Consider the following 13994-nt stretch of genomic DNA (forward strand, 5'->3'; position numbering starts at 1 on the left):
CTGAAACCTACTGACCAATAACCTGCCCCTCAAGATCCTCTGGCCATGTCCGGGGAGTCTGGTGTGATTGTTGGAATGACTCATTAAGACAGGATTATTGCTGTGTCACTGCTTGCAGCTGCTGAGGTGAACGTGAAGGCCTCATTCCCCTTCCAGATTTGACACAAACATGGGGATGAATACATTCTACTGTTATGTGCTATGTCGCCAAAATGTTGAATACCCTATACCACCAGCCATCAAAAAGTGTGACTCCCTCCCCTCCTTCAAAACCGTCATAAAAGAGCACCTATAGACAAGTATTCTACAAGTTTGTCAAACCAAATGACCCCCCCCAAATATACTTTTACTGCTCCTAGTATTGATGATATCTTGTATACAGTAGTATTGTATTGAATACACAGGACCACAATGGACCTTTTAGCATTATTGTGTAACTGTACCTTTTGCAAACTGTTAATAAAGTATTCAATCAATCAATCGATCGAACTCCCTCAAGAAAAAAAGTTGAAATACAAAGAATGATGGCCAAGTTTATTAATTGCAATATAATCATTATTATTTGGTTATATGTATTGTATACCAGTCCCTCTATAATGAGAATAAAATAACTTCTACAATTGTATTTTATTTTATTGTTTATTTTATAGCTGGGGAAAAATAAAAGAAATGTATAATGTATTGAGCAGAATTTTCTAAATACGTGTAATGTGTCAAACAGACATTTATAGCTGCACGTATTCCTTAAAAAAAGTGCAATGAATTACAAGGCTTTAATGACAGGTCCGGAACATGATTCTTCTTGACTCATTGTGACAGAGTTCCCTGGACAGCTGGGTTCAGTATTGAGCCCTCCAGGGGTAGAACATCACGTTGTTCAGAGTGGCACACAGCGTAACTTTAGCCACGCTTTATGTCTCTTCTTGTGTGGAGTCATGCCTGAGCCCTTCACAGCACATGAATGGTAAACGCAGCTTTTACAATTTTTTTTTTTACCACGTCAAAAATGTCTGCTGTGAAAAGGGTCCATTGTTGGCAATAAAACTCACAGTTGGTGGAGGTACATCCACTGGAGCAGGGGTCAACGTTTTCAGGCCAAGGACCCCCTAGCTGAGAGAGAGATGAAGCAGGGACCCCCTCTATATTGTATAACATTGTGTTTCAGATTAAACTTTTTTAAACTGCTCTTTTTCCCCTCTACACCTATACCTCTTTGCCAAAAATAGCAGATCTACAAGCTCACAACGCCTCGCACTGCGAGGCGTTGTGAGCTTGTAGATCTGCTATTTTTGGCTAAAGTTCTCCCCAGAAAAGGGATGCTAGGGTTCAAGTGGTTAAGGTAAAAAAAAAAAAGAATCATATCATACTAAGATTTGGCGGACCCCCTGTAGTAACTCTGAGGACCCGGTCCCGGACCCCCTGTTGAAGACCCCCTGCACTGGAGAATAGGTGGTAGAAAGGAGGCGGTTTCCATGGAAACGTGTGTAGATGTCAAATACCTGTATGTGACAGTAGATGGCATCCCGTTCACTCAGATCAACTAACACAGGGAGGCTGTTAGAACCTAACCCTAAAAACATCTAATCTGGGACAACTCTCCACACGTCCTCCAGACTCTTCTCCCTTCTGGCTCCCAAACTGTGGAACAAACTCCCCATTGCAGTCAGAACTGCAGACTCACTCCCAATGTTCTGCCACAATCTCAAGACTCACCTCTTCAGACTCCATCGTAGCCTGTAGCACTTGCCCTTAGCCCTGACGACCATGCAGTCCTATGCAAAGGTTAAAATGTTATTTAGAAAGATGCCAGGTTCATTTGTTTACCTGGCATCCTATAGTTTGTACAGCTTTAATGTACATATCATTATTTTTGAGCGGTGTAGCCACTCCTATAAGTGGGTTTGGGACCCATCCGTGGCGAAAGTTTTTCTTTCCGTCGCGAAAATGTGTCTTTCGCTGTACTGTGATTGGCTGATTGGCTGTGACGTACTGTGATTGGCTAGCGAGACGCATGACGAAATTGACTTAAAACTTCGCTCATAAATAGCACCGCTCACTTCACACTGGGTGTGATTTTTTTAATATTATAATGTTTAGACTTATGATTCTTGGTTTACCTACAGTATGATCCTAGATTACTGACTCTCTATATATATACTTACTCTATATGCATGTGATGTATTACCTTGTGTTTACCTTGCTTACTGACTGTAAATCGCTCTGGATTATGAGCGTATGAAGTGCCTAAATTGTAAATTGTAGTAATCATGGCAACCCAATCACAGATTTGTCTTGGGAATGTTCATCATTTAGAATACCACGGTAGCATGAAGGTGGCGGGAGCTTTGTTACTGTCAGGGCGTTTTTACTCTGACCCAATTGCAAAGGAAAACAAAATCTTGATTTAGAAGACAAGAGTTTATTAAACTCCTACTTGGAGGAGAGCAAAACCAGCAAACAAGAACTGACGTAATAACAGGTTACACAGACCAACAATCCAACAAGCACTCAAGGAAACAGACAGGTATAAATACACAATCAAAAAAAAAAATCAACACAGGGATTGGCTGTGGCAAACTGGACATAATAGGTGCTACAAATGAACGACAATTGCAGTGTAGGTCAGACAAGACGGTAACAACTACAAGAAGACAGGAAAAACAAGACCATTACTACAGAATAAGATACAAGAAACACACTTCAAAATAAGGCACATAATAATGCATATCCTGACAGTTACCTTTCTGATACCGTATGTCATTGCTTCTGCAGACAAGTGTGATGAAGTTGTGCAGAAAGCGAGGTAAATGTCCTAGCCAGCCACTCCATGGCATTTCAAGCTGAGTTTTTTTAATTCCTGGCACTGGTCATTAGTTGTTTGGACCTGTTCACAGAAGGAGTGTTTTTGGTCAGTAGGTCACAGGGTTCACTCTCTAACACCTGGGGGACATAGGGTAGTGAGTCATTATATAAGCACAAGGCTGACCCGGTCTACCAATGAAGTCCAGGGATATGACCTCTAGCTGTGTTTAGCAGTGGCGTGCACAGACATTTTGAGGGGCAGGTGCTTAAGTAAATTATACTTTTTTTTGTTTACTTGGTCTGCTCTTTTTTCCCACTACACCTATACCTCTTTGCCAAAAATAATCTACAAGCCCACAACGCCTCGCAGCGCTTGTAGATCTGCTAATTTTTGGCTAAAGTTCTCCTCAGAAAAGGGATGCCAGGTTTCGAGCGGTTATGGTAAAAAGAAAAATCATATCACATAAAGATTTGGCGGACCCCCTGTAGTAACTCTGAGGACCCCCTGTTGAAGACCCCTGCTGTAAACTGAAAAAAAACTTTTTTTCAAAAGGGCACTTCTGGTCAAGAAGGCAAAGGGCAGGTGCTCTAGCACCACCTAGAGTCTATCTGTGCACGTCCCTGGTGTTTAGAAGAGAAAGGGGGCCGTTGTGCCGGTTCCTTGTGATATAGTCATTGTTAGGCACGTGTGGGCAAATCATACGTCTTGAGCCTGATGGCGATGTACGACGGACATTGTCACGCACCACCCAGCACTAGCCGAACACTGAACGAAGATGCAACGCGTGGTGGGGCTTCTATAGTCTGGCTGTTTTAGGCGTCTGGCTATTATGCATTATGCACAGACCTGTGCATCAGTGGCGTTCCCAGGATTTACATTTAGGGCAGGCGAGATTTTTCAAAATTTCAACTCAATTGAAAATCGGCAATCGAAAACCGGCGAAAATTGCAGTTTTCAAGATGTTTTGGCCATTATCTCAGGAACGGAAGGTCCAATCTGCTCAGTTCAAAGCTTGTTGGATGCGTGACTTTGAGGACATTAAGCACGAGATGACACATTTTCGGGGTATTTGGGTTTTTTAGGGGAGGCGAGATCTTAGTTGGGCAGGCGACCGCCTGCCCTGCCTCTACAGTGGGTACGCCACTGCTGTGCATGTGTGTGTGTTGTTTCTAGCCGGGTATGGACATGTGTGTGTCTATAGCAGAGTGGCATAGAACCTCCGCTTGAAGACTAAAAAGCCTAATATACCCCCGGGCCAAGGAGGAATTTAGGCTAGTGTGGTTAAGACAAGCCCCCCAGAACCACGGTAGAACAGTGAAGCTGCCCTCACCTGGTGGTCAAATCTGCGATAGCAACACTTCCGCATTTACTTACATCGAAATGAATAGCTGGGGGCGGGGCAGTCCGCCCTCTAGATATATTATAATAACTCTATGGGTTAAGATGTTTGGCTTTAGCATCCCTTCAAGCATGGGAAGAGACCCAGGTTTAAACCCCAGAGCGTTACGTGATGTGTGCCCTGCGTTATAGGGAGTCATGAGAGACAGGACAGCACATCATTCTGAAAGATGGCCTTATAAGTGTGTAGCAAGGAAGCATTGTTGATTTTGGAGAAGGATTGTCTTTTGGGGGGGGGGGGGGGGGGGGGCTTGGGGGGGGGCGTGGATTCAAAGGTAGAGTTGATGAATGTGTTGATGGTGGCATTTTGATAGGGGTAATTTTGACCCTGACAGGGCCCAGGCTCTCTCATGAATCACGGCGTGTCAGGCAGGCTCTGGAGATGGAGGGCCCAGTCATTGTGGCTCTGACACCCATGTGAGGGTCTGAGGCTGCTGGGGGTCAAGTGTGACACCTCATTAGAACGATGTTGATTTAGTGTGGCCACAGCGCAACAGACCCCCTCCCATGGGCGGGGGGGGCCGCGGAGAGAGGTTTTGAGCGAGGGGGTGGGGTGGGAGCACCCGGGCCACTGGACTAGAGAATGGGGTTCTAGCACTACTGCGCTTCATCCACGAGGCAATCAGCTGACAGCTTGCAAATCGCCCGTTGTTGTCAGGGAGAAACCACGTATCTCCATATTTCAGGTTGCTGTATTTTTTTTGGGTTGTGTAAATGAACGGCCTACTTTGTCATACTACATGTAGTATGACAAAGTGGAGCGTTAATTTATTTTTTGCTACTTTTTATGCGAAACTGTAGTAACTACAGTGTTGCACAGAAGTAGCAAAAATTTGAGTTGTGAGCTTGTAGATCTGCTATTTGCACTATGTTTTGAGTGAAAGTGAAATCCGTTTGGGCTGACAGTGGGTTTAAAAGAAATCCAACCAATTAACAGTATTAACAAGAGCGTGTGACTAGGTAATAACTACATTGGATCCATTGGGAACACGGTTCTTTAACCCACTAAGACCCGGAACGCATCTGTGTCACTTTTAAGATTTCTATGGCTATTCAAAAATAGCAGATATACAAGCTCATAGCGCGGTCTCTTTAAACAGCATTGTTTTATTTTATTGTCTGATAAAGTTACGGTACAAGTACCCGGCTATGAACTTGTAGATATGCTATTTTTGAAAAATCGTGATAAAAATATGTTTTTTTTTTTTTTTCATAGGATTTAGAAAATATTTTAAGAATGGGCCTCAGGCCTTAAGGGGTGAAAAGTCACCGTGTTGGACATACAAGCTTTCCACCCGACACAGTGACCAAATCATGCACCGACACCAAAACAACATCAACTCCTGCTACCCCCCAACCCCCCACCCCCCCCTCCCTTTCTTAAATCTGCATCCCTCCCCCAAAACATTCACTTCTTTATGCTTTGGGGAAAACATTTCAATTTCACTTGTAAACATGATTTCAATTTTCTCTATTGTTTCTTTGTTGTTTTTGTTTCGTTTTTGAGGTGGGGGGGGGGTTCATCGGGTTCATATGCCGCGGTCAGTTTAACTAACCCCCCATCCCCAACCTCAACCGCCCCCCCCCCCCCCCCCCCCCCTCCCCCCCCCCCCTCCCCTCGGTGATCCCAGCCTCTGTGTCAGAATATGCCTGACCTTTCACCTTTGATCTTTGGGGTTTGAAATTGTTCTCTGCGATGTCAAGATTACATTTGACAATCTGCAGTCGTGCTTTGACTGCTTTCAGAGAAATGGCTCTTGGAAAGTGATCGAGGAAGTAAATAAGAAAAAAAGGACCCGTTTTTTTTCCTGTGCCTTATTCAAACAACGTTCTTTAATTTAAAAAATAAAGGTCTGAGATTTGTAAGAGGCTTTCACATATAACACATATTCTAGATCTAGATCAGAGGAGACCAAATGGACCCGTTAGGGTCCATTTGGTTCCATTTGTACACTCTCAGATTTACAGACACATAAGGATCAATTTGGTTCCTAACTGTTCATTTGGCTGGGGACCCCCTGGAACCCTCAAGGACCACTGATGGTCCCCGGACCACTGGTTGAGAACCACTGATCTAGATCTTTAATTAAAATTACAATATAACCTAGTGCAATGATGCTCAAACCTTACATATGAATATTATGTTTTAATAATACATTCATTTTGTTATGCAAATCCAGATCTGATCCAGTCATGTACTGCAACGGTTCCCAAACTTTTCAAAGCGGGACCCCCAAAAATAATCATATTTGAACTGGGGACCCCCCCACCCTGACAAGCACTTGTATCTCACGTAGGAACGCGCTGATACTCTTTTGCACCTTAATGTCTGATATCATGAACATACCTGCTGCTACATGGACCTACCGAAATGCTGCCACCTTTGTGTCTAACCTTATGCACCTTAAAGGGCAAGACCACTTTGGTAGAGGTTTGGGTTGTGTCGTTACCTTGCCATGATGTAACTCCAAAGGTGGACAAGAATAATATATAAATAATAATAAATAATTGCTCCATTGATTAGAAATTGATAATTCAAAATATGCTCCTCATTGACTTACATTGTACGCTGAAACAGCTCTCAAAGTCACTCTTTTGGCACGTAAACAAACACAAACAAAGCTGATTCAGACAATATAGAACATCACCAAACCCAGTACTGTTTATTTTTTTAATAGAAATGTCAACTTCCTGCTGATTTTACTATTTGAAGATCCGGATCCCGGTTCCACGGATCAATTGAAAACTAAAGCCACTGTTCTTGATCAGGGGGGTGTAGATAGTAAGGATTATATCAGTGTCAGTTACCTTATGTGGACTATATGCGGTCGACACGCGCTAACACTTTGCACCTTAATCCCATGTACAAAGCACTCTTTTTTCTTAATTTAATTTTCGCACCTTAACTTACGTCCATAGAATATCATGTACAGTATATATCTGCTGCTACTCTCACACACCTTTATGTCACACCTGTAGGGGATGCCAGATCTGCTTATTATAATTTCCCCGCAATATTTTATTTGAAAATAGCCGATCTACAAGCTCACAACGCGTCGCGCGACGCGTTGTGAGCTTGTAGATCTGCTATTTTCAAATAGCTGATGTATTATGTTAAAGCGCTCATGTGGCCCATAGTCGCTTCTTTTGGGCTGGTTTTCCTAGACCCGGTTGCTTGTTTCTCTCACAGAATCTGGCAACACTGGCCCACAGCCTGTCAGTAATGGGCTTTCACACATGATGCGTTCACGTTTTAGTGAAATAATTGAGGACCATGTTGTTTCCCCTGTAACTGAATTTCAGTTACAGGCCTATCCCCAAAATGTCACAGGAAGGAACCCCCTTCTGCTCCACACAAAACACATTAAGTAAAACCGCTTTTTTTTTTGTTGCATTAAACCTATCATGCATATTTAAATCTGAAATGATGGAAAGCATTGAACCAAATGAGTGTATCAGAGAAAAGCATGAATAATGAATGAAACTGAATTCACAACTATGGTCATTTATCATTAAGTAAGTATAGATAAAGCAATTTGAAACACTTAAATGACTATAATTAACATGTAGGTTTTTTTCCCCCTTTTTCCTTTGGAGGGGGGTTGGCTGGATGCTGGCTAATATATGCATTTGAATCCAAGATAATACTAGCTTGTGTTTCTCTTTCAGTCTCTTTTTCTCTTTTTCCCTGACCCCACACACACACGCACACACACACACACACACACACACACACACACACACACGTACAGAGTACACACGCGTATGTGTGCGCAGGCACGCACACACACACGCACACACACACACACACACACACACACACGCACACACACACACACACACACACACACACACACACACACACACACACACACACACACACACACACACACACACGTGTGCGCACATGCGTGTGCACACACACGTGAGCGCGCGTGCGCACACACATACACACACGCACACACACATGCACACGCACACACAGAGGTGTAGCAGGCCATCTGTCTTTTCTGACGGTACAAATGTGTGAGAAAACAATGAAAGCCGTCATGACATTTCACATCATTCCCTCTGACTACTTGATATCACAAAGGGGAGCAGAGCCCCTCGTGGATGTCATTTAGTGTCCTTTCTCTGGGTGACATTATAATCTGCTCGCTTAAGGTGTTTTAAAAAAAATGAAATGTTATAGATTCTGGGTAGATTTCATTAGCCATCTATAGTCTAACTGACCCAATCCCCCTTTATAAGCAGGAATGAATGATTTATTAATGCTGCTATATGTCACAGTCCACTGTTGTTGTCTTTGAGTTTTCACTCATTAGCCTGCATAATAACTGTCACTAATTCAAGCTGTTCTAGAATGGCTTTTTGAATAGAAAGAGAGGGAGAGTGGCGAGAGAGAGAGAGAGAGAGCAATAGAGAGAGAGAGAGAGAGAGGAGAGAGAGAGCGAGAGGGGAGGAGAGAGAGCGAGAGGGGGTGAGAGAGAGAGAGGGAGAGGGAGAGAGGGAGAGAGAAAGAGAGAGAGCAATAGAGAGAGAAGAGAAGAGAGGCCTGAGAGATTAACTCCAGTGATCTCACTCTGTGAGGCCCAGGAACGGCTGAATATTGTTCTAGTGGTGGGGAGAGATGGGGGAGATGGAGGGGAGGATGGTGTGGGTAGGGTGGGGGTGGTGGAGGGGAGTTGGGGTGGGTGGGGTGCAGAAAAGAGAGAGAGAGAGAGAGAGAGAAAAAAAAATCCCTATGCAGCCAGAGAAATGAACTTGATGATCTCAGGGGGGCGGGGGGGAGGGGGGGGGGGGAGGATCACCATGCCTTGCTCCTGACAATCAAAATTAGATTGGCCAGCACTGTGTCAACACTAGCCTCAGTTAAGGCATGACAGCAGAGGGAGGGAGGGCAACCCCCCATGGCTTTTTGAGAGTTTGCCATGTGAACTATGGAGACCCCACAGAGCCTTTCACTGACTCAGGCCTCAAAAGAAGAAGAAATCCACAAACCCCTCTTTTTTTTTCCCCTTTTCTTTTTTTTTATAGGCCAGCCACTGTAACCAACCAACGGCTTTGCTCCACTTACTTCTATATTTTGGCAACTCTTTATATTATGTCGTTATTTGTGGCTCTTTTGTTTGTTTGTTAGTTTTTTTGCCCTCTGACATCAAACGTATAAATCTGCAATGCTGACTCGTAGAGGCTACTGTGCTGGAAGGCTGAGAAACGGGGCTGTATATTGATCTGAGGAATGTCTTGCCTTTCTTTTATGTAATTTGACTTTTCACTCATTGCAAGCAAAATGTGTCAAAAGAAAAATTTGATTTTCCTCTCTCTCTCTCTCTCTCTATATATATACACGCACACACTCACGCATATATATATATATATATATATACATACATACAGTATACACACACACACACACACACACACACACACACACACACACACACACACACACACATATATATTATGTATTTACAGTATGTCATGACATATGGAAAAAATAGGCATCCTAACATTCACACATCAGCGATATCGCATTAATGGAGAAAATCAGGTCTGAAATATGACATGATTTTGACACTGATGTCTGATTAATCTGTGCCATCCCTCCACTAAACTAAACTAAAAGTATAGGACTGAGATCATCTCACATGTTTGTTTATTTCACTTTCATTCATTTATTCTATTTCTGCTTTTGTTTTCACTGGTAATATGGATCAGTGTGGAGATAGATTAGGATTGAGTTCTGAACAGGGGAGGTGTTTTTTGGAGGTCTTGACCAGTGACCTGTAACGAAAGACTGATTTATACTCAGTTTGTCAGTGTTGTCGTGCACCGACAACAGCGGATCCACAAGCTCAGAAAGGCGTCCCGCCATGTGACGTTCTGTCGAGCTTGTAGATCGGATATTTTCGAACGTGCGACACTGACACGCAACTAAAGTATAACTGGCATTCTTCAGTTTGTCCTCTCTCCTGCCAGGGTAGACTGAGTGCAGCTGTGTCCTCACATAACCCACAAACACTAATTCTAGTTACAAGTAAAAAATCCTATATTAAAAAATGTTGTTGAGTAAAAGTACAAAAACATTGGCATCAAAATATATATTCTCTTACAGAATGTCCCATTTCACACATTTTTTTTAATCAAAATCTGTACAAATTGTTTTAAAAATATCAGATCTACAAGCTCACAACACGTGGCATCATCGCGAAACGTTGCGCTTGTATATCGCTATTTTAAAATAGCCGAAGAATTTAAAATAGTTAATTGGTTAATGTATGTTTTGTAATAATAATCTTCTCATTTCTTCTTGAACCATAATATAATGGGTATTTTTTATCAACATTTTCAATTAGTACTGTAATAGCTGCCACCTGTTCCCACAAATCTGTCATTTATCATTCTCTTTAAATGTTTTCTTAGTGTTATATAGTGTTTGTTGATGTTTGATGTATTATTGTGTTAATCTTGTATGCTATGTTGATGAATTGAATACATAGGACCACAATGGAGTATTCAATCAATCAAGAAATCCTTTAAAAAAAAATACATATAACCTTTATTTAACCAGACAAAGTCTCTTTTAGAAGTATGCACTGGCCCAAGCTGTAGCAGAGTTACACACATTACATGCTTAACATATGACAACACAAGACAAACACAGACATACACACTGACTACCAAGATACAAATCAAATGGAAATACCTATTAGCTTTAAAATCAGAATAATGACATAATATGCCCTCTGGTTCATGTCATTGTCATATTATAGAATGAAGAGAATGGGGGGAGGGTGGGTGGGTGGGGTTGAGAGTGAGAGGAAGGAGAGTTCTGAGATTACCAGGCAGGCAGTGGTTTTGTGGTGAGAGCCAAAAGGAGAGGAGAGGTACAAAAGGTTGTGTTTTCACGTGCTGGCGCTGGGTTCCTGTTGTTGCCAAAAGACAGAGATGTCCGACTGCCTTCCCAGTGATCCACACACACACTGCTGTGCTGTGAGGAGCATTCAAAATAAAAGTGGACGGAATGTTCCGATGAACATGAAGCAAGATGAGATTAGAGAGAGTTATGTTACTGTATGTGTTTGAGAAGCAGAGATGTGGTGATGTTCCACCGGTTCACACTGGGTCAAATTATATAGAAATATTAGCCTTGATAGCTTTGGTGTTGGGGATAAGTTAGATGTATTAATATTATGAGTGTGTGTGTGTGTGTGTGTGTGTGTGTGTGTGTGTGTGTGTGTGTGTGTGTGTGTGTGTGTGTGTGTGTGTGTGTGTGTGTGTGTGTGTGTGTGTGTGTGTGTGTGTGTCTCTATCTCTCTATCTATCTATCTATCTATCTGCAGTATCTATCTAAAGTATACATTTGAATTAAATAATTCCTTCTCCTGTTAGGCAAACAGTCAGAAATGTACTTTAAAAAAAAATTGTTATTAACTGCCATTATATAAGTGTACTTACTGCCAGCCAGTACACAGCAACATATCTGAGTGTTAATTTAACCCTGAAAGGTTAGAAATGTTCAGAAGGTATAATTAAGTATATTATTTAGCTCCTCCATCACCTGGTGTCCCCTGCAGGCAGGTACACGGTGACAGAGTGACAGACAGGTTCACTGGGTTGTGACTCAACCAGATGGTTCCTCTGGCTTCACAATGGCTTTACGTGACACCTGTCATTCAAGGTGCATGACAGTGGGGACCCTGTGTAGAACCCCTGGTACACATTAAGCCAAAAGCTTCATTTGATTATACCTCTCAAGCACCATCTGAGCTTAAATACAATCAAAACTATACCATTCAGTTTATCATTAATGTTTCTTTGGATGTATTCCATCTACATTTTAACTTTAAATATTCACATATTGGTGGGCAACTAAATCATTTTCCAATGCATTTATCTGCTAGCCCCACCCCCCCTTAATTTTATCTATCTATCATCCGATTGTTGGTAAATTTACACTCATAATTTACACAAAAATAATACCAATAAATGATTTTTTTTAGCTTTCCAGGACATAAAAAGGTAAAACATAAAAAAAGAAAAAACAGGACACCAAGTGAAATTAAAGCTAAATATATTATAAATGAATAAAACAAACAAATAAAATAAAATAGTTCAGTAAGTAGTAAGTAAAGAGAGTCTGCTCTGAACTTGAAAATCCTGTTGAAATTAATATAGTCGTAGCTATGGACACATTGTGACTAAATAATAAAAAATAAAAAAAACATTCCAACCCAAGTCCAAATGACAACAGTTTTCATTATTTTGACATGTTGGAACAAATTAGAAACTTATTTTCATTAGTCTTACTCTTCAGGTCAACATTTCAATTCTCCTCATTCACAAAGGATAAGCATTTCTTCTCCAAATTGAGGTTGAAGAGCAAAACAAACAGATTTGCTATAATCACTTTACAGCACAACGATAGTTATAGCTGATTGCATAATAAATAACTGTATAATATGGTATCTTGTCATTTGGTCTTAGTCAATATTGGTCATTGGTTTGGCCTGGTCATGGCGAGCTTTGTCCAATCCTTTTTTGCATTACAAATAAAACATTCGACTTACATTAAGTATTAGAATTAAATAAATAACCTCCTCTTTCAGGTATATACCAACAATGATGAGTGTCAGTCCTGTATTCTGTTTAATTCTGTATATTCTACCGTATAATATATACTACACAGTATGTGTTATGTCTGTGTTATGTTGTAAGCACCTACTTTGGAAAGGAATTCCCTCCTTGAGGGCAAATACACGTTCTATCTCACTCTGGTCTCCACCGTTGATTTTATTGTCCTGTGAGATTCTTTCATCCTATAAGAGAGTTAGAGAGAGAGAGAGAGAGAAAGAGAGAGAGTGAGTGAGAGAGAGAGAGAGCGAGCGTGTGTGTGTGTGTGTGTGTGTGTGTGTGTGTGTGTGTGTGTGTGTGTGTGTGTGTGTGTGTGTGTGTGTGTGTGTGTGTGTGTGTGTCTCTCCCCTCCCCTCTCTAAACACTGACCAGTGAATGGGTCAAACAAAAAGGTGTTGCTGATCACTGCATCTGTCCGCCAATTTAAGCCATTGAGTCTCTGCCCCCCAAGTCACCTTCTTTCTTAACTTTATGGCCATAATTGCTGCAATTATGAAGCTCCCTACCAACCCCCCCCCCCCCCCCCCCCCCGCACCCACACACCCCCGTTCTCCCTTTGTAACGTGTCCAATATTCTCATGCTCACTGTGTCTTTCTATATTGTTCCAACTGGGTTTATTGCCATGTTTTTTATTGAAGGAAATCTTCCCCTGAGAATATTATGATCTGAGAAGTCTATGTGCGTAGATAAACACTAATTATATATAAACATCAAAATATGATTTGTTTATAGTCTGTAATATTATACAAAGCATTTGATGCGCATATGACTTCTCTATGTTTATGAAATAACAACAACAACAACAACAACAACAAAATAGTAGAGGTTGTGTCAGAAAGGTTTATGTCATTGCATGGCGTCAAACCCCCCCCCCCCCCCCCCCCCCCCCCCCCGCTACCTTGCGTTGGGTGGTCTTTGTCCATTTGCGTCAGTAAAAAGCTTCGTTCGCACTCTCGTTTGTCCCCCATTGATTCCCTAAATTAGGTTGATGGGAGGCCCTCCTATCAGGTGGCATATTAACCCTTTAAGACCGGGAACGTCATTTTTAGATTTTGTTGGGCTATTTTTGAAAAATCATGAAAAGTTGTGCAAATATTTGATTTTTTTTCTTTTTTTTGGCGGACATTTGTAAATCTAATCTTTGCTTCTGGGGGT

Source organism: Gymnoscopelus microlampas (genome assembly GCF_963454915.1).
Source record: "Gymnoscopelus microlampas genome assembly, chromosome: 7".
NCBI classification, from domain to species: Eukaryota; Metazoa; Chordata; class Actinopteri; order Myctophiformes; family Myctophidae; genus Gymnoscopelus; species Gymnoscopelus microlampas.